Raw genomic sequence first — 11,439 nt, 5'->3', positions numbered from 1 at the left:
TATATATACATCTATATATATGAGTAGAGCAAGCTAATCACACAATCAAGAATGAAACTAGAAGCATCATAGAAACGAAGCGATTGAAACGTACGGCTCCGACGTGAACGACTCGTTCAATAAATAGCAAATGCTGCCTACTGGCAAGAGACTATGTCTCTTCCGTTTACTCCGAGCTTCTTACTGACCTTCCGGAGAGCTGCTACAGGACAATCAATGCGATATCTGGATCCTGAGAGAGTTCAACCGATTTGTTCCGATGACGCTATTGGAGTAGAAGTATACGGATCGCTCTAAAGAGTTTTGAACACATGACACTTTACGTCGGACCGGACGATTCCACTCTTGAACGTGGCCTTAGCTGCTACGGTTGGCGATGTTGCACATTTAGTCCTTAGTCTTGGACAGGACACGAGATCGTCTGATAAGCATGATTGTACGAAAGGGTCAACATAGAAAAGCTGAATCCATAGACGGTTTTTTCCTATGATTTGTGATTTCTGGTTCAAACTGCGATGCCGCGACACGAGATACAGGTACAAGGTAAAGCCGAAAAAACACCTCTTTCTATCCGAAGACTATGACTCCAATGCATTCCGCGCATTCGAAGCGATCAGACTCATTTTCAGAGAACAACAAAACAGCATAACGCGCGTAAGTAAAGGCCAGCGAAACAACTAGAGCTAACAACTCGGTAAGTAAACCAACGCGATTGGTTTACCCTCCCGATCGCACTTACTCGCGTCCACAGTCCCACATAGGCACAAATATGCAGCGATCAATTAAATTTACTACCGCGCCGCACCAATACAGAAAGCCACGAATCAGCCAAACGGCTACAGAACGATCATAGCGACGAGGATAATGGCTAGCTCAAGTGACCTGTACGTATCGTTAGCCATTGCAGCCCCCTCTGAACTCGAAATGCGCCCGTCGCTGTCGCTGTGTGGTAATCACCTAAGTAATTATGTGCGCGGGCGAACTCCGTCGCTTCTTGTTGTGCGTTCAGTGGTAACGCCGATCGCACAGTTACCGCTACCTGCCGCCGTTGCGTTTGCGGGTGGCAGTCAGACACCTTCTTGCCTCTTTTACCACCTTCTCTTGCCCCATACCCGTCTCCAGGCGGCTGCGACTAACCAGCGACCACCAACAATCAACGACTAGTCAGCTCCCCTCTATCATAATTCTGTCTTTGCAACTGCTGCTGCTGACGACGCTGCCGATGCTGACTTCATGTTCTTCAGCAGTTTCGTCGTTTTCGACATATCCACCAGTAGAAGGCGTCGAAAAGCAAAAGGATGTCACCGTAGCGATAGAAATAGCAGCGATTAGCCCAACCAGTATCGCTAGAACGTAACGCCTGCCTCGTGCGTTTATCAATGCGCCGCTGCTATACTGCTTCTCTAACAGCTGCAGCAGTAACAACCGACGCTTCTGACTCGCCTGCTGTCGTCGCTAGCAAAACGGTCGCTGAAAACAACATCAGCAGCTGCAGCACGGGGAGTCGTGGTGGCAGCAAGAGCGGCAGCTGGTGTCGCCGATGACGTTGGTTCGTGAGCAACTGCACGTCTTTACGTCGTTGACTCATTGCTGCTGCAGCAGCAGCAGCAGCAGCAGCGACGGATTATAGCGACTGGCTGCTAGAGCAAAAGAATGAACCCAAATAGCAATGGCTGATAGCTAGCGCTTCTTCGGCTGCTACTGCCGCTGGTTGTTGCCTAAAACGGGTGGCGGAACTATGCGAAAGCGGCCTGAATGGCAAAAGCGGACCGCCCTCATCGCGATGGCGGCCGTAGCCAAAGGTACTCGTCGCTGGTAACTGCTACTGTTCCAGAGCTTCGTGTGTTTGTGTGTGTGCGCGAACCCTCGCGGGCGCTATCCATCGTCAAGGACACCGCAGCATTAACACTTCGTTCACATTCTGATGCTTACTTGCCCCTCTGCCCAATGGGACTGGTGAAGACGAAGAGCAGCAGCGACACTTAGGTGCCGACGGCAGTTGTAATTGGTAGTAGACGGCAGTGCTAGAATATATATTAGCATGTTAAACAGCCACACGTTAGGGTTGGGTAAATTGAACAGCTGCTGTGGTTTGTACGGCTGCTGTGGGCGCTAACCACGACAGCAGTACATCGGCATACGATTTAGCCAATGGCGGACGATAACATTAAGTTCGGAAATTACGCAGCCATAAAAGGAACGATTTTACGCCTAACAAGATGAAATTTGAAGAACAGTTTGGAAAACGAACTCAAACCTGTTTTACTACTCCGAACGAGTAGGACAGGCGCTCAAGGCGCGCGTAATAATCAATGGTGTCACCTGATGTAATCGCTGAAAGTGGCCTTGGCCTGGCATAATCGAAAGGCATTGGTACGCGAAAAGAGGAAGTCTGGAAACAACAGCACGACCACATCCTACACGATTTCCAACCAGGAAATGGTTTTTAGCTTCTGGGGATATGTTCGCAAGCTAAGTCTCTGTGAGCAGAAGACGATAACGGAAGAGAAAATTCATCCACAAATTATACCTGGACAATAAGTAGGTGAATTATTAAGAGATAAATGATAATGGACGTACCCAGTAGTCTGACTTGTAGCGAATCACCGCAGGACAAATCGAACAAATGCTAAAGACTATGTCAACTAGGTCCTCTACAGAATTCGTGTATTACCGGTAAATACACCAATGGAACTAGATGAACTCGGCTACTTATACATGCCGAGCGTACTCAGTAGTATTTTGGGTTTCTGGAAATGCGGGGGACTAAAGCGATGAAAAGGCGTTGTTACTAGAAAGGTTTCATTTAGGATAAGAACTTTCACAATTTATTGACACATTTCAACTTTTGTTGCACTGCTTACACGATAAGCGAGTGGGTGGGGGGACCAGAAATCCTAGGCAACATGCAAAATGAATTCGGTAAGAACAGGCCAAAAGCGACGGTATCTTTTTACTGGCGTCGAGGGTAAAGTCGACTAAATTTTTTGATGCCACAAAAAGCAGGCATACGGCAGACAAAATCATATCAGTCAAGGACCAAACTAAGAGGAGGGCATCAGATCCGTCCGGATCGCATTGATTATATTGTTATGTGAAAAGAAAACAGCCTGGTCGTGCGCTACCGGGAGCATAAATCTAAAAACTTCAAAAGAACAAAAAACTATAATAAGGTGCAGATAATTGAATTGAATGAAAAATAGATAGGGCCAAAAAGGCGCGTAAGTCTAGTACTAGAACCCGCTCGAAAGAGACAGTTTTAAGGTACAAGAATGACTATTCGAAGACGACCTGCGCCGAGACGGCGCACATGTCTGCCAGGACCTAGAAATCGTTTATACGTACGAAAATACGGTAATAACAATGGCAAGATCTGTTCGAGAGAGACTGAAGAAACGTAACCAAAAGGGCCACAGGAGGATCAGAAAATCTCGTCCCTTCAGGACTTCTGGGTAGTAAATTTTATTGAGTAGTTTCGATAAGCGGGAAACACGAGGCAAATTAGACTTTTCAGCGAAATAGTTACAATATTACACCAACAACGCTCGTTCAAGAATACCCAGCTGGCTGAGCTCGTATCTGGCACCACCGCCTATGAACGTTTTCATGTCCGCTCCTATTAGCCACGACGCAAACTGCCATAATACTAATGCTCCTACTGTTACTGTTGCAGGAGTTGTTCCAGCCGCCGCTTCTCTTGTAGCCCTGCTGCGTCGCTGATCATTGGAGGGCCGCAAGGCGTCGTCGTCTTTGACGCAAACGCGGGCAAGTGGACATCCGAACGGACAGAGTGGCGGTGCTGATGCTGACGCTGATAATGACGGTTGCTCCAGCAAAAAAGTCAGCATTATCAGTAGCAGCACACACACACACACACACATAATCTGCAGCGCATAATGGCTGATCTGTTGTCCGTTACACTTCATCACATCGTTTGTTTTTAGCACAGCCAATAACAAAAAGACAGTAAGCGATAAACGTATTGGATACATGGAACAATAACAACGGCAATCCCAGTAGCAACAATAAAAATTATACTCTTTGGTCTTTGCAACACTGTCTGCAATTCTAAGAATTCATACTCGGTTTCAGAAATAGCAATGACGAGCTTACTCAATGTAGAGGAGTCAGTGAACGAATAGGGCAGTAGGAATCGGTGCCCGTGATAGCTTTGTGGGTAACGTATTTGCCCACTAGCATTTGGAATGTGTAGGTTCGAACCCGGGCGTAGATACATCGTGTGTCATGCTGGGAGCCAGCCGTCTGATGGGACGCCTAGCATAAAACTCAAAACACAGAGGAACCGATCGTAGTTCACCAAAATCAATGAAAAACAACTCCCACCAACGACTAACAGGATACTAGCCCGTTTGGGAACATTCGCATCGAATATATTATCTTCCATAATGGCGCTATTAAATAGGACAAACGTTATCTGCAGGACAAAAGGGAGAGCACACATTGTTTAAGTATAGAAAAACTCGAGCTGAAAAGACCGCCATGAATTGGTACCTGTGTTTTCTTTTTTGCTACGCAACAAGCGGTTACTTCTTGGTCACTTACACTGGGTAACGCTGATAAAAAGTGTCATACACGGAACTTGTGTGCGAATACGGCCGATTATATCCTGTCAAATGAGGGTGTTATCCGCTTGACATAGCATGCCACTATGTACGAGAGTAAACTAACTGAATCCCAAACGTTTGCGGAAATGCTCGCCGCGTTCAACTAATGTATTAAGATGGGGAGTGTGCTTCCTTCGGCTATCCAACTAACTTTCTATCACCTAACGGTTGCTTCTTAGAGTCACAAGAAGCTAGGACCAGAACGTACGCTCTTTGTTTGATTGTATTCTGGATTGTGTCCTAGTTTATATGTGATTTGTATTGCGAAGTGCCGGCCATGAAGATGTGGATTGATGAGTAATTCCCTTGCAGAACCGTTATATAGATTTTATACTAGATCAGAAAGTAATAGGCTGTTTTCATTGGGCGGAAGCGGATGAGTCTACAGTACGCTGCGTCCTCAAGGTTTGAGTAGACATACGCTTGGCGTACGTTGGCGAACCTCGTGAGCCCTTGTTTGTATCATCAGTAGAACCTTTTGACTAGGATTAGGTGTCTAAGGCAATTGTTGTTGCACATTAGCAGTAGCTTGTGTGTTGTTATTATAGTCTGTGTACGATAAGTATAGTACGGGCCAGCTCCGAAGATTCCGCCGAAATGTAAATTAAACATGGTAGTTTGGGATAAACAACTCTGTACGATACAAAGCACAATAAAGAGATTTAACTGGTCTTAAGACTTGATAGGAAATAAAATAAGGCTTTGGGCGATATCAGTTCACTGGATTGCCGATCATTTTCTGTATACACCTTTAAAATTCAGCAATTGTTTTCTAAAAATAATTTGTGAAACGGATTGTTTTTAAGACGTTTTAATAGAAAAATACACGCAAAACAAGATGCACGTATTTTACTATGAATGCTGATTGCATTTGTCATAGATGGGTAATCCAGCTTTCTTTGAACTAAAGATGCCGACGTTATCTATGATAATATATGTCGCACGAATAGATACTGCTTCAAGTATTGACTGCTATCAAACTTTAAAATGGTTGGTCGAAACTTGCTACAAAAAAGCCATTTTTTATTTTTTTTTTTATCTGCATATGCTGTTCATGAGATAACGAAAAAATCGATCATGAATATAAAGGAAAATATAGATATTTTACTGACGTTTTTGCATACATGACAGTTTCTATCATTGAAACTGTTCATTGAAACATTATTCCCCATCCGGAAGAACACTGCGTATACCCTCCCGGACGACTTTTTGAGTAGGCAGCATTAGCACAGGGGACCAATGGGTCCAGCGCAAATATAACGATATTTACTTTGCCTCTACATTTGTCGTAAGCAAGCGTGGACATTTTTGTTGGGCTAATTTTTTTTTTGAAAACGTTACTGTCAAAAGGGGTCTGCGAAGCTTCATTATAGAGTTAACTCGTACCACGCATCTAAAACAAGCTTCAAGGCTTGCACAGCGCAGGAAAATTTCCATTGGCGGTAATGCAATATACTGGGACGTCGACCACCTCGATGACACTGGATTTGAAAACAAGACGACTAGTTAAGTAGGAAATTACGGTGGATAGCTCGATGAGCACGCGAAGACTCACCCGCTAGGCGAGAGCAAGAGCATCTTCCTTCTACAATATTTCTCTACAATATACCCTTCTACAATAAGTGTGTCGTCACACTCTATGCGCGTATACATAGACAGCGAGCACTGGTAAAACGTTTGGTTCCCACGCCGATTACCAAATGTTGACGCTAGTGAAGCTTAGCGTAGTCGCTAAAGGATCGCCTTGCAATTTAGATTCAGAACTTCATAGATCAACGTAGATCGGGATAAGATTATTCTTTCAAAGTGTTTACCCGAAAGATAGTGCTTCTTGGCGCAGCTTTCAACTATGGTGCGAATCATCGGACAGACAAAACTCTGCCCTATCTTCTGTTACCACTGTGACATTGCTACGAATCGTGAATTAAACTCCACAGTCGCAGGCCACAATCGTTTGCTGTTTGACAGCTTTGTGGTTTTTGTTTTGTCCTATACACATCGAGGCGCAGGCAGGCGTCCAACGATGCAGTAAAATCTCGGCAATGAAGTGATGCTCTGTAGCTTTCAACAACTCCACAGGCTTGTGTTGTTAGTTCTGATGGATAGCATGCGCAGTTGTCATTGAATACTATCATCAACCTCTGCTAACGCGAGACTGTAACAACCTGAAGTAGTAGATTTTTCCGAGCGTCTACAGCTATGCTTAAACAGGTGTTGGGACGGCGTGCTGGCTCTCGGCACGTTTCTTCCACGTTGGATTTCCTGAGATTTTTTCGCAGTCACTGACGGTGTTACACCGAGCTGGTCCTAATCTTCTTGATCCGTTCCCCTTTCTACGGCTCGCCGACACATCGACGATTTCATGTGATTTTCAGGTAGTGATAATTCGTTTCGTAAGTAATTCAAACTGATATTGTGTGACGATAGCCAATCAACGCGATGTCTAGTTTCATTTTCGAGGACCGCATTTGTCCCTAAGAATCATAATGAATCATCGTCATCATGGTCCATGGTGCCTGATTGGGCTTTATTGGTGAGAAATCGGTGCTGATACGCGCCGTTACGCGTTGTCGCTCAGCCGAAATACGACGCACAGACCAAAGGTCTCCTTGATCCATCTTATGCATGCATCAGTAAATGCTATAGAAAAACATTGACCACCTTATGCTCTGCGACTGGATCAGTCAGTCTCGTTCATTTTTCCGCCCTGCTGACCCTCCACTAGTCCTACGTAGACCTTGCACGCATAAGCCGCTCATTCGGTTTTTTAAATATTACTCGATTTTTTTTCTTTTGCTTAACGTAACACCGCTATTTAACATATTAATAGCTTACTGATAGCAAATTGATAATAGCAAATTTACACCTCAAACATTAGTCATTTTTCAATAGCCAGCTTATTAGCCATAAGCGTAATCCTTATGGCAAGGCTGCAGTGTCGAAGATGAAGATGAAGAAAGCCTTTATCGCTGCGATCTTCGTCGCTTTATTCGGCTGAGGTAATAACGATAGCAACAGAAAGAAAACGTTGCTAGATATCGCCATTGGAAGATAGTACCTGTCTGCATCTTTGACCATCTAAGTCCGCATGTGTTTTTAGTTTAGAGCTGCCTGCGATTGCTACACGCCACCAACTCTGTAAGTTAGGCTGGGGTCCGGATTTATCGACTATGATGTATTGTGATCATAGAGTCGTGGAAAAAACACTGATCGGTTCTGGAAGGATTATCCTGACAGCGTCTGAACAGCTACAATGAAGTGATTTTGAGGACCAGGCATCTAGGAAATTAACAAAAGGCCAGATAAGAAAGCTCAGATTCTATATAAGCTGTCGGTAAAGCCAGTGGACATAGAACCTATTGCATTGATTGAAACGCCAGATACTGCCGAGATGGCTTTACTTTTGAAATAACAGATAAGCGGTACTGGCAAGGTGAAGTAGCTTCGGTGACATTAGATCCACGGCAACCAATAGAAATGATAACGGTGATGAAATTGCGAATATCTATAAGGGAATCCGTATTGTTATTGCGGTAGGTGCAACGAGATCGTGTTTTGCTGCATGGTCCTCGCAGCGTCAATCCTTTGATTTTAAAGATGAAGGTATAAAATCGAGCGGAGCAAGCTTTAATATAAACTCTTCAATTCTGCATCATCCAAGGGACGTCTGTGGTTTCTACATACTATTAGATCAAATGGCTGACGTTTACAAGTTAAAGCTATCTGAGAATGAAGGTAAAAAGTATGTGTCTAACCTTGGGCGATCTGGATTAGCGAATCTTACACATGAGAAGTAGAAACGCCTCCAACTGAGCTTACCGCGTCGTCGATAGCTCATCCTGGTTATCACGGTATCTTGAAAAACATTGGCCGATTAGAAACGACGTGAAGTTGAAGAGAATTATTGTTGAGGGCCGTATCTAAATAAATGATGATTTGACAATCATTGTGACTCAGTCAAGCATTATATGATTCGATCCATCGCCTCTACTTCATCTACTTATCATATGTTATTATTGTTATCGTTGTTGTTGGTGCCATTGTTTCTAGTATTGTAAGTCAGAAACTCCTATTGTTCCGTATCACCGATATTAATGAATTCTCGTAACTTTTTAATGCCAGTACTTCAGGCCACGAGGCACACTAGTTGACAAGTTACATCGTTGCTGAAGTAGAACGCCAGTAATAGCATCGGTAACAACAATCCCTTCTCCCCCTGTAACTCCGTGCAAACGATCACGTACTTTCCAGTTATTCGTGCATTGGACAGCGGCTTGGGACATGCCGGACATAAACAAATTGAGTGACCCCGATAACAAACAACGCCACCAGAATATCATTCTTTCATTAAGCACATACGTATCAGCACCACCTCGGTTGGACCTTATTGGGAATAAAACACATGTCTACTCTTTCAACTAGTCTTACATGTATGGAGCTGACGCCGATATACGTAACAATTCGAATTGATGACGAACGTTTGATGGACAAATAGAGTTTGCTTTAATGTACGGTAAAGATTTTAAAAAAGCAAAGTGCTTTGTCTTTTTCCTATTGAAACACTACGACGCAGGTTCACCTCTATATATATATATATATATATATATATATATATATATGGTAGAGGTGAACACTCGAAGACATGACAAGTCCAACCAAGCGATGTAATCGAATCCAGATGGTCACCGGTAGATTGATGATATGGGAACTTGGTTATCGTACATACTTATATACATTTGTATCTGACGAGAGAGACACCCTTAACGACCGTGTTTAATTATTTATGAGCAACCATTTATTCCGCACTTCAAGGCTCATGACTTTGTGTTTTTCATCATTTTTAATAATGACAGTGAAGTTTCGGCATTTGGCAGATTATTATTCTATATAATACAGTATATATAGGCTGGGGCGTCTAAACCTAAACCGGTTCTTATGAGTTACTTTCAAGGCTACATCTATACAAGGGTTAATAATTCAAGCACACTCTGTTTTGTAGGTGCTAGAAATGTAATATCTGTTGGTCAAGGTTATTTTCTGTAATGATTATCCATTGCGATTATATAGCTGCTTTTCGTGACTTAAACACTGACAACTATTACGTTATTCCGCTAATAATTTTTCGTAGTAGTCGTCCACTAGGCGATATTGATGGGTGTAAACTTCATAAAGTGTTATTCGAATACTATACGTACAAAAAAATTGGATGGGATTGGATTTTGGGTCGATAGCGTACCAAAAGTTCGAAAGTTATCTTGAAAAGTTTACCCGTTCGAACTTACCTCGACAATCCAATTGGCAATGATTCCTTTGCTCTTCAAAATGATCTATTAATCGCTATTAATATCTATATGTAAAGTTTACATAAATCAAAATGCTATTTTTGGACCATTGGACAAAGCATTTTCGGGTCTTTTAAATTTGAACTTCATAGAAAATTTTCTGATTGGTTTGTTAGACAGCTTTCTTTCTTGGATTACTCGAAAGACGCATAAAAGCTGCCAGCAAGAGTTCGGACCGAAAAGAAGGTTTCTAACCCGTTTTTCGTAAATAGTAATTTCCGATAATAACTGATTTTTGCGACAAGTTTTTAACAGAACGACGCCACTGAAAGGTTTTAGAAGAAATTTACTTCACTCTTTTACCAAGGATAGTAACTGATTATACTTGTCCGAATTTAAATACTTTTATTATATATATATATATATATATATAAAGTACACTTGCAAATCTTCTATTTTTTTTTTACAAAACCTCAACCTCGATCAAGACCTCAGTCATCAAGATGTGTGTCAAGCAGTTCACGGAATCCCTTGCTCTACAGTTGTCGGCTCTTCCAGATTCATATTTTGGTTCCCCAATTTGCAAAACCCGTTTTTCAGCTCATAGATTTTTCATAGATTTAAATGTATAAATGGTAGACTAAACGAGTCAACCCCGACATCTTAGCCTCGTGAGAGGAAGTTCTCTGTTGAGGCGGAAGACGATCTTTCACGTCCTCACGTGGACGAGCATTATCATTGCAAGATAATCGTGTTACGACTTTCCCGGCCCTGCCAATTCTCGACTTCTAACTTCAATGAGTTAACATTCGCGCCATTAAGCAAGAGGCGTTTTATGAAAATGTCGAAACGTATAGTAGTTGTGCGACGAATTGGAACGTTCCCAGTAAGTTTTTGCTGAGTGAAAATGTGAGCACAACTTGAATGATAATAACCAACTTGGGTTAGTTAAGTCGTAAAAGAACCCACGTAAAACGCAGAAACCGATGGATGTGGCCGAAATTATGAATATTTCGGCCGATGTTGCAATCGGTGGGTTATAGATTCATCAATTTCGTCTGATTCTGTGTCCCGACTATCCATGTAAAAGGTCCGCATCAAGATATAGTCTCGCATAACGATGATGACAATTGTGCGCAAATGCTACATTCTGTTGAAAATAGAATTCAGTGCCTTGAGTGAAGGTTTCGAGTGTGCGATAAAACAAAGCCTTGCAGTAAATTCAAGTCACCGTACAATGGCCGGACTAAGTTACTTCCTGCATTTACAACAGAGACAAAACAACTTGAATAAATGTATACTATTATATGAAGTGGCAAAAAAAAAGTTTATTTTTAGTGACATTTGAAGTATATGCGCAGCATACACCGTCCCAAGTGATGTGTTTGGAACCTCATTTAAACATTGGCTCTAGATAGAAAATAATAAATGACCTTAGATAAAGTGGAGCAAGAAGAAGGCAATGTTTGTGAATGGTACCTTTTTCAAGGCACGACAGGTGAAGCAACCAGGGCTGCAATCAAACCGTATAT

The 11,439-nt window shown here is 42.6% G+C and overlaps 1 protein-coding gene across 5 annotated transcripts in view; it reads right to left on the bottom strand.

Annotated features, from left to right (window-relative positions):
- Window positions 1–11,439, bottom strand: part of LOC111250661 (uncharacterized) — a 136,534-nt gene that overhangs the window by 55,586 nt on the left and 69,509 nt on the right. Inside the window, exon 1 of one of the 5 annotated variants that reach the window (XM_086990734.1) lies at window positions 189–1,044. The exons of 3 other annotated variants lie outside the window; for them this stretch is intronic. The gene's annotated coding sequence lies outside the window, so the exon portion shown is untranslated. Of the gene's footprint in view, window positions 1–188; window positions 1,045–11,439 lie in introns of those variants that run through there. One more of the 5 variants, XM_086990736.1, reaches the window with a different exon arrangement.

Source organism: Varroa destructor, unplaced genomic scaffold (genome assembly GCF_002443255.2).
Source record: "Varroa destructor unplaced genomic scaffold, Vdes_3.0 BEIS01000005.1, whole genome shotgun sequence".
Classification (NCBI taxonomy): Eukaryota; Metazoa; Arthropoda; class Arachnida; order Mesostigmata; family Varroidae; genus Varroa; species Varroa destructor.
The sequence above is the reverse complement of the archived record's forward strand: the minus strand, read 5'-3'. Positions and strand labels throughout refer to the sequence as shown.